The sequence below is a fragment of the Balaenoptera physalus genome, assembly GCF_965194825.1.
Source record: "Balaenoptera physalus genome assembly, chromosome: 6".
NCBI lineage: Eukaryota > Metazoa > Chordata > Mammalia > Artiodactyla > Balaenopteridae > Balaenoptera > Balaenoptera physalus.
In genome coordinates this window covers 58,092,203-58,109,738 of record NC_138885.1, presented here as the reverse complement: position 1 = coordinate 58,109,738, position 17,536 = coordinate 58,092,203, and the positions used below count along the sequence as shown (strand labels likewise).

The 17,536-nt window shown below is 37.9% G+C and overlaps 1 long non-coding RNA gene and 1 pseudogene across 2 annotated transcripts in view; one reads left to right on the top strand and one right to left on the bottom strand.

The window, feature by feature from the left end:
* LOC309662441 overlaps positions 1-14,908 on the bottom strand; it is a 195,813-nt gene extending 180,905 nt beyond the window's left edge. Inside the window, exon 1 of the long non-coding RNA XR_014264684.1 lies at positions 14,501-14,908. This is a non-coding gene — a long non-coding RNA (uncharacterized lncRNA). The remainder of the gene's footprint in view (positions 1-14,500) is intronic.
* On the top strand, positions 7,934-9,899 carry LOC309662396 (GTP-binding protein Di-Ras3 pseudogene; annotated as a pseudogene). The gene has a single exon. The product of its transcript is annotated as a GTP-binding protein Di-Ras3 pseudogene (transcript).
* Positions 14,909-17,536: the final 2,628 nt, after the last annotated feature.

The following is a 17,536-nucleotide window of genomic DNA, read 5'->3' as shown; positions in this document are numbered from 1 at the left end:
ATTCCCCCCAATTTTTTTTTTCCTCTCAGGTAATTTAGTACATTACCCTGCCCTTTGCTCTTATTTTTTCCTTTTGAATTTAAAAATATTTGTAGTATTTGAATTAAGTACACTGTCAACAAGGGAAGTCGAATTTAGGTCGTTATTGCTATTTTTAAAAGTTAGAATTATAAAATCTATTTGACTTTATAAATTTAAAAAGTAGTATGGATAGTCAGAAAAGCTGAAAATAAAAGTTTACATTAATCCCTATGCTCAGAAAAGCACTCAGAAAAGCAGTGTAATGATTAATGTTATTTGAAATATGTAGGATATTTAACTTTGTTTTGTTGTGAAAATATGATTAAGAACCTGAGAGTTTATAGCATTCTTGGTGATATTACGACCAATTTTTGCAAATTGTTTTATTCCTATCTCACATGTTAATACTAATTTTTCTATTGATAAATAATACATTTGCTTTGTTTATCCCTTCTGTTCTTCTATGTGTATGGTTGCTTTAAAGAATTTTTATTTGCCTTTTTCTTTCTATGAATACCGTAATGTAAAAATTTCAAAACAAAGAAATATTGCCTCAAAACATTTATTAAATGTAGGGTGGAGTTATGTAAGTCTTGAGCAGAATGAGTTAAACTCTCTTACTGTAATTTCCAATTTGCAATTACAGTACTGAAAGAGATACTATATATTTTAAACTTAATGAAACAATAAATGAATTAAAAGAGAGAAGTTGACAAAAATTACAACTTTAGCCACACAGGACAACGGTTAGGGTAAAAAGAACAATAAAGGCTGAGAGTACCTATAGATATATAACTAAATGAGCCCAGAGAATATGACAAAATATCAGGACATTCTCTTTAATCCTTGTTCATCCTACTTGTATTCAAAATCATGTGTCTGATATAAACTCAGCTGTTCACATTTCAAGTGTTTTGGAGACATGAAATTGACAAGAACATTTTGCAAAAATAAAAACTTAAGAAACCTTATGCTTGCAGCTCCACAACATTATAAACAGACAGGAGATAGGCAGCTTAGTTAAAACTCTTTATAACAATTAAAAACTGAATCAGCTCACAGCCAACTTTCTCAGCTCTAGAACCACAGAAATCCCAAAGGTAAAACCTAACAAGAACTTAAAAACCTTAAGTAAATTTGAACACACTGGAAGAAAAGTAATTGCTATTTAAAACAATAATGGTTTTCCAGGGGGGTAGAGTTCCATTAAGTAGATCTTCTGATCTTACAGAGCATATTAATGAATTGGGTTATGCAATGGTCAGAATGGAAATAACCACTGGAGATTGTTTAGTTGCTGTGCATAGTGAAATAAATTAGGTGCTTGAGGGAAGTAGATGAGGAAGAAAGATGAGAGGAAGAATGAAGACAGACTAAACAGCCAGTTCCCTCATGAGTGCCAGTCAGTGTGAATTATCACAGGACAAATTTCAGTCATAGAATGGCCTGAAGAACATAAAAGCCTAATATTCAATTGGAAATTCTTTACTTTGACCTATAAAGTGAATGTGGTTGTCAGAAAGCCTTGGGTACTTACACATAGGTCTTTCCAAAGGATTGCCTTGAGAAATTGTAGCTGACCATGTAAGTGAGCTAAGAAGTAGATCCCTCCTCGGTCATGCGTTCAGATGAGACCACAGCCCTACTAACAGACTATAGATTCATCAGGGAGCTTGAGCCAGAAGCACCCAGCTAAGCTATGCCCACAGAAATTGAAAGTTTTAAAACATGGTGTTTTAAGTTGCTAAGTTTTGGAGAAATTTACTGCACCATGCACATATTAGCATATGCATAGGTAACTCATACTCCAATAGATAGTAAAAGAGAGATTTGGAGTGTCGGGAATTACTCAGAAGTCCTCCAATCACATGCATCCTCAAAGTGCTAAATCCTCCATAAAACAATATATCGTATCTCTGGTCTTAAACCTATCTCTTTCAAGTTTCCAGGGTGACACACAATCATACCATTGATTAACTTCTTCAAAAATCTGGAAGTTGACACCTTCCAAAATTATTTGAAGCAGTTAGAAGGGTGAGACAAGGACAAGGAAGGAATAGCAAGAGTAGTAAGCAAAATCGTGATTAGTATGCACCAGACATTGTTCTTAGTGCTTTACATATTAATACATTTAATCCCCACAACAACCATAGAGTAGGTGCTTTTATAACCCTCATTTTACAGATGTGAAAACTGAGGCAACAGAAAATCAACAAATTTGCCAAGGTTATACAATTAGTAAGTGGTGGAGCTAAGACCAGAGATTGGGCTGGTTAGCTCAATATGCTTAATCACTATATTGTACAATTTTCTTTTTAGCAAGTAATTGCATCCCTTCCCACAATGATAATTAAATGGATAGCGTAGGGACCCCTTTCTCAGTAAAGTTAGTACTTAGAAGAAAGAGGGATGTGGTTTTAACTCCTCTGCACGTCTTGCCTTTTTTGCCTTTAAATCATCTTAGAAAAGGAGACGCAAGGAGATGGATACAGTCCCAGTCATCCCAGTAACAGAGTGGTCACTTACATAAGGTGGGTGCTGTACAGTGAGGGTTTCTTCATTCAGTGTCCACAAGAGAAGTTACGTTTTCCTCAAGAAGATAAAAGGAATGTGGTGCTTCTGTTTAATCTTTTGTTCCCATGGTTATATTTAAGAATATTTTACAGTTCGTGCTACTACTTACCTACTTACTAAAAATATATCTTTCATTAAATTCTTTCTTATGGGATGGTGGTATCCTTCCTTGGTTTTGTGTGAATGATCAGTCTATTCCATTTTTCTGCCAAATGCATGAGAAATTCTTTTCTGCTATTGTTTAAAAGGAGAATCAGGCACATCAGAGATGGGAGAAGTAGAAAGACTCATGATATTTTGCTAATTAGTACAGACAACTATATGGATACAAAAAAAAAAATAAAATAAAAAACACCTGAAGTAACAGTATTTCTCACTCTATCCAAAGAACATAATACTTCAAGGGCTTACAGTTAGTAAGAAACCTGACTTGTTGACAGCTGGAAATATCTGTGAATGTCATTCCTATATTCTTTCTACTGCTTAGATCGTGTTTTTTTTTAACACTTAAATGTCAACAAGTTTGATTCTGTGTAAATAGGTTACCTCCACATCAGCCAGTGACAGCAAAACCTCAAGATGTTAGAAGAAAGAGACAAAAGTTGGAAGGTTTTTCATGTTTTTGTCAAAAGCTCATTTATTCATTGTTCATTGCTAATAACTCATAACAAATATCTCATAAATGTTGGAAGGATTAGTAAGATGCCTCGTAAGTACTTTTACCCCAGTGATAAATGATCTGCTAATAACATGGAGCCTCCCATATAATAGCCCTCAGACTCCATGATGTGAATTGGTCTTAGAAATGAGACCGGTGTATAATGAGGTCCTTCTGTTTAAATCTTATTGGAGAAACTAAAGCCATGGACATATCTCAGGTTGAACTCCAACTTTTAACAAACTACATTATAAGGAGATGGCACAATACAGTAGCATTACCTGCACAACTATTAGCGCTGTTACCAAAAACAGTAATAGCACTATGATGTTTGAAACATTTTAGCTTCACTGCATTTTTTTTTCACTGCATTTTTAAGAGAAATCTGAATCAGCATTGGAATAATATCTCCAGTATGAATAGAGGAGCTAGAAGCAGAATCAAGGTCTACTGTGAACCACAGCAGTTCTTTGGCCCCTGGAGAAGATTCTTTTCCATGCCATAGCACTAGATATGTAAATAGAAGAAAAAGCATGGATTGTACACAGACATGAGAAAGGAACAGAAAAGTAGAGCCAAGGTACTGATGCAGGTCAAGGCCATTAAGCGTTTTAAGATGTCTTAAAAGAAGAGCTTGCTAACAAAATTCTCTATGCTAAACCTTTCTTTCTTTGTTCATCTTATCATATTTACTTTTCTCCTCTGTCACCTTTATACATGATCCAATGGCTTATCAATGGATTTATCACATTAAGTTGTTGACTTAAAGGTTTACGAATATCTTCCAATTCACTTTTTTCTTTTCTTGATGTGTCTGAAAGAAGCATTTTTAGCAAATGATGTAATTTTTCAACATAGAATATGTATTCATGCATAGTTGTTCCTTTGTGGCTGGCTGGAGGAATGAATATCCACAGGCAGATAGAGCCAAATAAATAAAGTGGCTTACCAAAGTAGAAAGTTGTTTGTCAGAAACACAAATAAAAATAAACATTTTTATTATCAATCAGAAGAATAACTATCTGGATATCTACATGTCTTGACAGAGCTTGTCAAGAGAGCTCAGTGGACATTCCAGGTTTGGTTTACTGTGGAGTATTTTTTTTAGCTTTATTGAGGTAAAACTGACAAATAAATTGTAATTGCAATATATTCAAAGTGTGTAATGTGACTATTTGAAATGTGTATACATTGTGAAAGAAATCTCATAAAAACTTAATATATCCATCGCCTCACATATCTACTTATCTGTTTTTTGTTTGTATTTTGGTGAGAAAACGTAAATTCTTCTTTCAGGGAATTTCAATTATACAATACAGTGCTATCAATGATAATCACCATGTTATACATTAGATTCTCAGGCCTTATTCATCTTATAACTGAGAGTTTGTATCTTTTACCAACCACTCCGCCTTCCCCGCACTGTTCCCAGCCCCTGGCAACCATTATTCTGCTCTTTGTTTCTATGAGTTTGTCCCTTCCTTCCCTCCTTCCTTCCTTCCTTCCTTGCTTCCTTCCTTCCTCTCTTCCTCCCTCCCTCCTTTCCTCTTTCTTTCATTCTTTCTTTGTCTTTCTCTCACTCTCTTTCTTTTAGATTCCCCATATAAGTGATAGAATGAAGTATTTGTTTTTCTCTGCCTGGCTTATTTCACTTAGCATGATATCCTCCAGGTTTACTTCATCCATGTTATCACAAATAACAGGATTTCCTCCTTTTTAAAAGCTGAATAATATTCTATTATATACATATAATGGCATTTATATTTTCTTTATTCATCTGTCAATAGCTTAGGTTGTTTCAAAACCTTGGATATAGTGAATAATGCTGCAATGAACATGGGAGTAAAGATATCTCTTCAGATAATTATTTTATTTCCTTTGGATATATACCCAGAAGTGGGATTGCTGGATCATATGGTAGTTCTGTTATTAATTTCTTGAGGAACCTCCATTCTGCTTTCCATAGTGGCTGCACCAATTTACATTCCCACTAACAGGGCACAGGGTTCCCTCTTCTCCATATCCTCACCAGCATTTGTTATCTCTTGTCATTTTGATAATACGCATCCTAACAGGTGTGAGGTGATATCTCATTGTAGTTTTTATTTGCATTTCCCTGATGGTTAGTGATGTTGAGCACCAGTTGCCCATTTGCTTTTTGTTTTGTTTTTGGATCAAACCATTTTATTAAGGGGCTTGTGGGGGGGGTACAAAGGGCTGGGAGGATAATGGGATCTGATGTACTCAGCTGGGCCAGGATCTCCCGAGCTGCAAAGTCACCAAAAATCCTGTTGGCCATTTGTATGTCTTCTTTGGAAAACTGCCTAATTTAAGACCTTTGCCCACTTCTAAACTGAGTTGTTTGTTTTTTGTTATTGAGTTGTATGAATTCCTTGTATAATTTGAAATATTAATCCCTTATCAGATTTGTGGTTTGCAAATATTTTTTCTCTTTCCATAGGTTGCCTTTTCATTTTGTTAATGGTTTCCTTTGCTGTACAGAAGCTTTTTAGTTTGATATAGTACCACTTGTTTATTTTTGCTTTTGTTGCCTTTGTTTTTGCTGTCAGATCCAAAAAGTCACTGCCAAGACTAATGTCAAGGAGGTTTTTCCCTATGTGTTTTCTTAGGAGTTTTATGGTTTTTGGTCTCATGTCCAAGTCTTTAATCCATTTTGACTTGATTTTTGTGTATGATGTAAGGTCCAGTTTCATTCTTTTGCATGTGAATATCCAGTTTTCCCAACACCATTTATTGAAGAGATTATCCTTTCCCCATTTTATATTCTTGGTGCCTTTGTTGACAATTAATTGACCATATATGTGTGAGTTTATTTCTGGGCTCTCTATTCTGTTCCATTGATTTATGTGTCTTTTTATTCCAACATCATACTGTTTTGACTACCAAAGCTTTGTAATCAGGAAGTGTGATGCCTACAGCTTTGTTCTTCCTTCTCAAGATTGCTTTGGCTATTGGGGGTCTTTTCTGATTCCATATGAGTTTTATACTCTGCAGTATTTAATTATGCCCCATGATCCAGGAAAGTAGGTTGCTCATGTGAGGAGTCCAACATATACTGCATGACATTTTCAATGCATTTTTCTAACCAAGATTTCCAGATACTTGTGCCTGATCTTGCTAAGAAATAAGAACTCCATACCATGACCACATTCTCACCACTTTCTGATTTTCTCTTTCTTATTAGAGTTGACTGCAGAACTACCCCCTTAAAATACCCTTTACTGGACATATTTTGTAGGAATAAATGTCAGAGTTCCTCCAGTTTTGGTGCTGCCCACCATCCTACAATTCCCCAACTCTGTCAGCACCTCTATCCTGTCTCAACACAGCAAAAATAGGTATAATTATTATCTAGCATCATAGAATCACCAATTAACATGTGTTAAATCTGCTGCTTCCCATCATCTATCTTGGAATATTTCTTGACAGTGAGAAGCATTTAGACCAAAGAAAAGTGAGAAAGAATTACATCCTTGCATATTTGATTGAAATATGATTTCCTTAATTGTATAGCAAGATATAAAATATGTGTTAATAAATATATTTTATAATTTGATTTTAACATTAAAATTATTTTGGTGGACAGCACAAGACAGATCTTAGATTGCTAATGTTGAGATGACCAATAAAACTTGGAAGTGACCTCCCTTTGGACATTTTGTTATGTGAAATAATAAATGTCCTTGTTGATTAGGCCACTTTCAGTTGTATTTTCTGTTACTTTAAGCTGAAAACATCCTAGAAAATGCAGAGATATTGTCTTATACATGCCTTTTTATAGTGATTGAATTAACTGAATAAATGGGGAAGACAGAGGTGGGGAACTAGGAAGGACACCAGAAATCTCTGTGAAAAGGACTACATAGGGGAATTTTGAGAACTGCTGATTGTAATAATACCCAGCTTCATAATTTGGCCTAGGATTAGTTTTATTATAAATTTCTGATTCTACAGTGAATTAATGAATGTTAATGGATTGTAAACATCTGTTCCTTCAACAAGTGATATTTTATCCTTTTTTTTCTTTAATCACTAAAAGATAGGACTGCTGTCACTGTCACTGTCCTCAAAGTCATATCACAGAGAACTGATAAATAGCTAACATTTTGTTACTGTTAAAAAGTTAGAAATTTAAGGCATTGATAGAATTTTCTCTAGATGTTCCAGGTAACAGGTAAATCTAAAACTAAAATTCATCTGATTTGTAAAGACTCTAGATCCCTGATTCCACCTAATACTAGAATTATGACTTCATTGGACATATATAACCTCCTTAAAGAAAAATAAAACATATTTTTTTACTTAAGAAACAAGTTACTGTGGTTTCCTAGAATTGCAATGTAATTTGCAGTCCATAAAATTTTAATACGTATACATATGTCTGTATATATGCATATGTGTATGCATATGTATATATATGAAAACATAAATGTATCCGAAAAAACATATAAATACACCTTAAATTACATTTACTTAAAAATAAACCTTCTTAGAGATTTTCTATATTTATATCTGAGATTACCCTTCTTTAAAAATAAATACACAGATCAGCCTTGGATGGAAAAAAGAGAAGATACTGCAGGATGTGTGTGGGCTAGGGGCTGCTGGAGTTTTATCTGGTGTCCTCCTTTCTTTATAAGGTTTCCCTCACTGCTGGCCAAGTGCCAGAGAAAGTGTGCACGCATCTCCCCGCCAACACCCGACAACGGGCAGCTCCTGCTTTGGCCTCAAGGAACGGCTGATGAAGCGGCTGCGGCCTCTGCCTACCGTGACCGTCATCCGTACCTGCCTGCCCCAGAGGAGGAGCAGAGACTTCCGCGTGGTGGTGCTCGGCTCGGCCGGCGTGGGCAAGGGCGCACTGGTGCAGAGGTGGGTGCGCGCGGCAACTTCCGTGAGGCGTATCTGCCGACCATCGACGATACCCACCTCCAGGCGCTGGGCTGCAGCCACAAGGCGGGCGCGCTGCACATCCCCGACACCACCGGCGGCCGCCGCTACCGGGGCCTGCAGCGCCTCGCCATTGCCAGGGGTCACGCCTTCATCCTGGTCTACTCCGTCACCAAGAAGCAAACCCTGGAGGAGCTGAAGCCCCTCTATGAGCTGATCCGTCAACTCAAAGGCAACAACCCGCAGAAGTGCGCCATCATCCTGGTGGGCAACAAGCGCGACGAGAGCCACCGGGAGGTGAGCGAGAAGGAAGGTGCTGCCTACGCGTCGGAGTGGAATTGCCCCTTCTTAGAGACCTCCGCCAAGATGAATATCAATGTGCAGGAGCTGTTCCAGATGCTGATCAACTTCGAGAAGAAGCCCGCCGCCGCCGCCGGCGCCCAGCCTCCCTAGAAGAAATCCCAGATCCCCAAGACCGCCGAGAAGCTGCTGGGCAAGTGCATCATCATGTGAACCCTTAGCCGTAAGGAGCCCGACCCTCTTCTCCTTCAGTGTGCTGAAAACATGGACAGACCCCACTGTGCTGTGTCACCTGTACATGACTGACTTTTGTGCTGTGGTTTGGGTTGTAACAATTAAATGTCAATAAATGTCCCTTGTGAGTTAGTAAGTTTTCTTTTCCCCAGGCAAGAGAACTCGAATTGTTAAAATATGGACATTGGAGGAGGAGAGGAAAAAGGAACAGGATGCATTTTAAAGGATGGGACTTGGACGGACTTTAGACATTAATGTTTAAAAAAGAGAATGGAAATAGCAAAATGAATTGAAAGATGTCACTGCCCTTCTTGTAATCCTATTATTGTGTATTATTCTTAAACATTTCAAGTCCTGTAAATGTCTGATCATATCTTCCCATTGTGTATTTAATTGTTAAGAGACATGTTTTTGCAACAAAAGCTCTGACAGATGACTGTGAGACAGAGATACTAAACATGATAAGTAAATGAATGTTCTATAGCTGAGCATTGAGGGTGGGAGCAGAGAAAATTGTGAAAGTAGAACTTGCTTACTAAATATATGCCAATTGTTTCCTAAGTCATTTAAAATGTTTAAGTAATCTACACTGTAGTTTAAAAAAATTATAACAGTTCCGTGACTTAATAAAGCTTTTCCTGCATGCAAACATAAATAAATAAATAAATACACACAGAACTGATCTTACTTACATGACATATATTACAGATGGCAAACAAAATGATCTAAGGTTAATAATAACCAGCTCAAACATAGAAAGAGCCCATTTTGGGATTCAAATATCTGACCTGTCCATCTACAAAGTTAACTTTTCCTTTCATTTGACTGACTTTCCCTTTGTATATCATGGGCAGTCAGTCTTTTTTTTTCCTATTTTTTTTTCCCTATAGAAGTGATTTCTTGGACCATTGTCCTGGCTCCTCTTTTCCTAACCTCCCCATCCTCCCAAGAACTGTGTTGCTATCTACCATAGATCTTATAACAACAACAATAACAACAAAGAGAACAAAATTGAAGCTGAAGAGTTCTTTAGGCAAATGAGACTATTCAAAAGAGTCTATAATATGAATGGCATGTCCATCCCCCGCCTCATTTGTTAATATGTGTTGGGCTCAAATGTTCAAATTTGCCAGGTCAGTGTTCCAAATGCTGATTGGAAATATCTAATGTGCATTGTATGCAATAAAGTCACACTTCAATTTCAGCACAGGTTTTACGTTTTTGTTCCTGCTCATAATCTAAATAAACTTAGCGTTTCTCAGCTTAACTTTATTTCAGGCATGCTTTCTCCAAAGGATTTAAAATTTTAAATGCCTCCATGGCAGAATGGAAATGTTTATCCATTTGAGATGATTAGAGATATAAGGAGTAATCATCTTCCTTTTCTCTGCAATACAGTTTTTGAATAACAGAGATCATTCTGAACTATATTTAACAAGTAGCTTGTTTCAGCTTCGATATTAGCTTGATTTACCATCTGCAAAATTACAAATAACATGATGCATTTATTACCCATAAAAGCTATTAGCAGGTCATTTTGTTCAGTTCATCATATGTGTCTTGAGACACAATCTGGCGTCTAACAGATTTTCATACATTGATGTCTCAGAGAATCAGACTGTTCTTTAATTGATTGTTTCTTGCTAGACTCCTTTTGATTAAAACAGGTTATGCTATTTGCTTTTAGTTCCACATTTCTCCACTTCAAAGTCTGGCCATAGAAAGCAGAAATCATTCTCATTTCTCTGAATTCTTTTAATTCAAAGTAAATGTATATATTTAAAAGTCTGCCATAATCAAGGGCTTTAAAAATGGCTTCAGTTTTTTCAATCTATGACTCCCTTAACAAGAATACAATCCTCACCATGTCTTTACAAAATGGATTTATCTTTTCCTGCCAAGTCATCGAATTTTGAGCCTAGAACCTAAAGTGAGTACAGATCACAGGGACCAAAGGGAAAAGGAAGGGCTCCCTCAAAGCACTCTCTTTCCCTCACAATTTGCACAGACCCAGACAAGCAAAGCTGAATCGTGGTGATAGTGTTGTATTCTTCTCCAGAGGGAAAAGAAAGTAAGAGTCTTTTGCTAAACTGCTTTCAGAAGGTCTAACTCATATTGTTCATTTAAGCAAAGAGATTGGTAAGCTCCTGAGACATCCCCTTCCTCCTCCCTCCCCCCCCAAAAAAGGAAAACTCCAAAAGCTATGTGAACTCTGGAGGGATAAGGTCGGTGGTCCTGTCTCAGGCCTTCTACCCACATTCCCTGCGCAGTTAACACCATAAAAATAAAAGGGCTGCAATCAGATCAGTACTCATCAATAGGAATGAGTAGCAGCTCGCAGGCTCAAAACAAGAGGCTAATTCAGCATTCAAAAGGTTTTTGTTTGCCTAATGTCAGAAACAAACATAAAACTTTCTATCATGTGACATCCATGACACTAAGAGAGAGCAGTCACCCTTCCCTTAGGCTTCTGTCTTCCACAGACAAAAGCCATCAATAGCTCCTTTGTGTTCTACCTCAGCTTTCTGTCTTCACTGAGTCAGCCAATCATTCCCCATAATCATCTGCTCTTTCCAGGTGAAATTCCCAAGTTCCCAGTCACAAAATCCCATGTCCCAAGGATGCACTAGTTGGCATAATAATATCCTAGCCAATAGTATTCTTAGGAGATCAAAAATTTTATTAGGATACAGGAATAATTCTAATTCTTATTTGAAAATTTTCTAGTGCTTTACTTGTTGCTTGTACAACCTTTTGTGAAACATTTGCTATTTTAAATTATTTGGGGCAACCAGAAACATGTAAGTATACCAAACTTATTTTGTCATTTTTAGCACCAATTAACTCCTTAAAATGTACACTAGATTTATACAAAGCGTAGCTGCCTGGGGATTCTAAAAGATTTTTAATGATTTAAACTTGAAAGCCACTATTCAGAACCAGTGATGCATTGAGGAAAATTATGTAAGTTATGTCTTTAGAAATTACTTTTACTCTAGAATTTATTTAAAATCAAGTTGCGCTGATCATTTAAAATATTGTACTAAATTTAATAGAAAATCTCTTGGTGGATGCTTAGTGTAAATTGAAAAGTTTAAATGCCTTAAAAATAGCTTTGAAACATTATGTAGACACGTGGGGCAGTTATCATGTTTAAATGATGGGAGTTTAATGGTCTTCTCATACATTAACCCTACACTGACGGTGAGAAATGCCTGCATCTTACTCTACAAATGGATAAAAATAAACATTTAAATTTAGTAAATCTGATGATTTATTTAGCGTCTCCTTACCTATTTGTAATATTTTTGAAATTCAATGAGGTGAATTTTTATGGCTCAGAGTTCATTAGCTACAACGGAACCTTCAAATATATAATAAATAGTATGCACTTGGGGCAACTTACTGTCTCCTTTCATGATATGCCCCAGTCTGTATGAGTATGAAACTAAAAAACAGCAACGCAACAACAACAATGCTATTTTGTTTGATGGAATACTTTTTAAAATTAACAAATACTATTTGACTAAAATACTATTTGTTAGTCAACTCCTAAGGAATAAATACATCCTATTCATGGAAATATACCTATGTCAAAGGCAATAGAAATGGCTAAAATGTACCATTATTTGATTTAGAATGTAAAATAAGTCACGTTTTTTCAGTGACTCTATTATGGAGAGGTATATTACAGGCACGTCGTTGGCTTCTAGAAAGAATTGTATGAAACAGTTTGTATTTAATACAAATGTGGGCAGCTAACTGAATGGGTTTAAAAAGAAATATATGTTTTTTAAATGGTAAGCTTCTCTAGATGAAAATATGAACCTTTGCCAGAATCCCCTGGAGAGAGAGAAGGGAAAAAATAAAAGGAACATTCTTTGAAGTACTCTTCAATGTTATCTGGTCTAATCCGAACTGTAAAGTTATAAAATCTGTAGATTTCATTCACCAGCTCTGTACCAGTCACTCACACTGATAAAAAGGATTGGCTAAATATACTAAAATAGTAGTTGTATCCTGAATTGTTCCCTCTGACATGTGAAGTAATAGATTCTTTTATTATTATTAATAACATCTTGAAAAGAATTTCTATGCAGGTACATTTAGATATGATATGAAAGGTAATGCACTGTAATTTTACTTCATTCTAAGGCTTCTGTAGTGGTGAAAAGTGAGATCAAATAAGTTGTCTTAAATCCTAACTAATTTTACTTTGGATAGACCTCTATATCTAGCTTTGGTGGAATATTCTATCATAAATACTTTCTAGGGATTTTAACATTATTTGATAGAATAGATATTATTATTCCCATTTGTATATAAAGAAACTGAGGCTGAGGATGCTGGGGTTTTTTTTTTTTTCTTTTTTTCATTAAAAAAAAGAAAAAAGGCAAATCTCTTCCTTTTTACACTGGTTTGCTTTATGCTCATGGTGGGAATTAAAGTCTATTCCATTTTATGAACACAGGTGATTGCATAGTGGATGAGTAAAACTTAGCATGATTTCTTACTTCTCTTCTTCGTTTTTTTCTTTTTTAATTCCAGTAGCCTTCTTTATTAAGTTACTTAATCAGTCTTTGGGTGTCTATGGACAAATCTCCATTAATATATAAACATGCCTTAGTGTCTTTCAAAAAACAACTAACCAACCAGCATTCCTTCCTCTAATCCCCATCCCCAAAGCTATCTCTTTCCTTTGCTCCATAACATACAAGGTAATTGAAATTACTTCTCTTCTTTGGAAATGATGTGCTTTTAGGAGAAAACTGAGGCAGACATCCCTCTTCCTCTTAACTACTGCTTACATTACTTTTCCTTCAACTCTGTATTCTGTGCTATGAAAGCATACATTGGGAACACAAACCTTTCCTTGCCAACCATCATAACAGCATCTAGGGGTAAATCAGTCCAAATGGTGTCTCAATGGCCCAAGAAAGGTGCAATGAAAAAACACTGAGCTGGGGATAAGAGGACATGGGGGCTGGTTTCCACCAGCAAGATTCTATGTAAATATAAGCCTGGGGTCTGCTTACTCATAATTACATTATTAATTGAATGTTTTAATATATGACACACTCTCCTACAATCTTTGATTTCTTATTTAATTCTTACTACAAGCCTATGAGACATATTATTATCCCCATCTTACAGATAATGAAATGAGGCCCAGAAGTTAAGAGGATGAGAGCTGAGCTTTCAATTGGTCTCTGGAGTCTTACTTTTGACCACTATGCCCATCCCCACATCCCCCCTCTGTATAATAAAAGAGTTAAAGAGTCATACGGTCAAAGTTCCCTTTTTTTTGTACAGACTGTAATTAATTATTTTTCCACTCTGAGTTAAACACCTACTTGTTCATCCAATCTTATTACTTTTTATTTACACACTTTGATTTGGTCTCCAGATAAGCAATCCACACTTGATCCAAGACATGAGATAGCTCTTTCATTCTCTTTTTCTCTCTCACTCTTTCTCTCTATATATACAAATATAACCACTGCAAATAAGAATCAACTGTATATACACACACACACTCACAGTTGATTCTTATTATTTGCAGTAGTTATGTTTCTAAAGCCACTGCAAAACTGAGTTAGCAAATACTGAATCATTGCTCCTAAGAGATATACAGGGCTAGGTTCCTGCCAGCCTCTGGTTGCAACATTTTTGTCAACAGATCAATACATAACCTTGTTTTATGTGTGTTACTCTTTAAAGACGCCTGATTTAATTCAGATTGTTGACCCATTAACATTGAACTCACAACCCACAGCTTATAATTCATACTTAAATGAAGCTTACCTCATTCATATTTTCTCTGTGAGGCACATCACCACCTTCTTGCTCTTGGGAACACTAGACAGCACTCCAGCGATATGCCTGTGGACCATTATAAATAGTTAAGCACCAACAAAAAGCACAAAAATGCAAAAATACACCACTAAATATACCACAAACAGGACACTTGTTTACAGTTTACAGCTGAAACTGAAAGGCAGAACATCACCTTATTTAGCCTCTTCTAGGAATGTGTGTCCAGCAACTCAAATTTTTCACTGCTCTTCTTATGTATATGTTTGAGAATGATCAGGAAAGTGCCTAGAATATTGATTTTGGGGTCACAAATAAATTTTAGCAAGTAGGCAATTTCATAAATACAGAATCCACAAATAATGAGGATGGATTGTATGTATGTGTGTGTGTATCTCCTCATCTTTTCCCACTTCCCCACTGTCCTCTCTTCTATCTTCTCTAGATAAAAGTAAATAAGTAAGAAATTTTTTGAATTATTTTCCACCTTGTTTCTGCAATCCTTATTTTCTTCTGCTTTTCAGAAACTTTAGGGCTATTTTACACACACACACACACACACACACACACACACACAGAGTCTTTGATTCCAAATCAGTTCAGCACACATCTATGTTGACAACAATGTTGTGGCTGATTATAAAGTATAATTGTTTTATATAACATGATGTCTGCTTGACAAATGGTCTTTAAAATGTAGTTAATATCTCAACAGAGAATCAAAGACAGGTCCAGGAATTCTTACTTTTTCTTTTCTTTCCCTGACCTTTGTATCACCTTATACTGTATAGGGGCAAGAATGTCTATATTCCTGATTTTTTTTTTAAAGCTTCAAATTACTTGCATTTAATTTAGCAATCTGTTCTTCATTGGAGACTGGTTGAACTTACAAAAGCAATTACACCAGTTTCCTGTGACTTTGAAGGATATATATAGTTGTGTTAATTAAGCAGAAGAAGAGAATGTGGATTGCTGGTGATTTTCCAGTGGAAAAAACAATTGTCATCATCTGTGCAGCATTAATTGCTACATAGGGTAGGAGATTAATATTTTTTAACATTTTAAGTGGTTTTGCATAAATGTTAGCAATAAGTAAGCCATTTCATGTCTTATTGGTTTGCATTGTTAATAATATTGGAATGTTAGCCTTCCCATAAAGGGAAGATTGCAACAAAACTGAAATAGTGTTAAAACCTTGCTAGTTATGTTCAAACTGACCCTGTGTACCCCCATTGGGGAATACTCAGAGACAATGGTACTGTTGAAAACATAAAAAGAGGAGGAGGTAATTTGTTTTTAATTTTTCGTACATTTGTGAATTTAGTGCCATGAGAGGCCAACAACACTGGCCAAGGACTCCGAGGAGAAGACACCATGAACACTTCCTGTATTATATTTTTTTAATTATGTTAGATTTGGCCTTCTTTCAAGAACTGATCATTATGTTGGTAAAATTGCACCGAAATATCAATTGGTATACTTATTTGTACAAAGAGAAAACTCAACCAGATTCTTCACTATTATTTAAAATGGAGCTTGGAGAGGCAAGATGGCGGAAGAGTAAGACGCGGAGATCACCTTCCTTCCCACAGATACAGTAGAAATACATCTACACGTGGAACTGCTCCTACAGAACACCCACTGAACGCTGGCAGAAGACGTCAGACCTCCCAAAAGGCAAGAAAATCCCCACGTACTTGGGTAGGGCAAAAGAAACAAGAAATAACAGAGACAAAAGAATAGGGACGGGACCTGCACCAGTGGGAGGGAGCTGTGAAGGAGGAAAGGTTTCCACACACCAGGAAGCCCCTTCGCGGGTGGAGACTGCGGGTGGCAGAGGGGGGAAGCTTCAGAGCCACGGAGGAGAGTGCAGCCACAGGGGTGCGGAGGGCAAAGCAGAGAGATTCCCGCACGGAGGATCGGTGCCGAGTAGCACTCACCAGCCCGAGAGGCTTGTCTGCTCACCCGCCGGGGCGGGCGGGGGCTGGGAGCTGAGGCTCGGGCTTCGGTGCTAGCCGGGAGGGAGTCTAGGAAAAAGTCTGCAGCTGCCGAAGAGGCAAGAGACTTTTTCTTGCCTCTTTGTTTTGCGTTGCGCAAGGAGAGGGGATTCAGAGCGCCGCCTAAACGAGCTCCAGAGACAGGTGCGAGCCGCGGCTATCAGCGCGGATCCCACAGCAACAGGGGCACAGAGGGAAAAACGGAGAGATTCCCGCACAGAGGCTCGGCGCCGAGCAGCACTCACCAGCCCGAGAGGCTTGTCTCCTCAGCCGCCGGGGCGGGCGGGGGCTAGGAGCTGAGGCTCGGGCTTTGGTGCTAGCCGGGAGGGAGTCCGGGAAAAAGTCTGCAGCTGCCGAAGAGGCAAGAGACTTTTTCTTGCCTCTTTGTTTCGCGGCGCGCAAGGAGAGGGGATTCAGAGCGCCGCCTAAATGAACTCCAGAGACGGGCGCGAGCTGCAGTCATCAGCGCGGACCCCAGAGACGGGCAGGAGACGCTAGGGCTGCTGCTGCCGCCACCAGGAAGCCTGTGTGCGAGCACAGGTCACTCTCCACACCGCCCCTCCCGGGAGCCTGTGCAGCCCACCATGGCCAGGCTCCCGTGTTACGGGGACAACTTCCCCGGGAGAACGCACGGCTCGTCTCAGGCTGGTGCAACGTCACGCTGGCCTCTGCCGCCGCAGGCTCGCCCCGCCTCCTCCGTACCGCTCCCTCCCACCGTCCTGAGTGAGCCAGAGCCCCCGAAGCAGCTGCTCCTTTAACCCTGTTCTGTCTGGGCGGGGAACAGATGCCCTCAGGCGACCTACATGCAGAGGTGGGTCCAAATCCAAAGCTGAACCCCGGGAGCTGTGTGAACAAAGAAGAGAAAGGGAAATCTCTCCCAGCAGCCTCAGAAGCAGCGGATTAAAGCTCCACAAACAACTTGATGTGCCTGCATCTGTTGAATACCTGAATAGACAACGAATCATCCCAAATTCAAGAGGTGGACTTTGGGAGCAGGATATATTAATTTTTCCCCTTTTCCTTTTTTTGT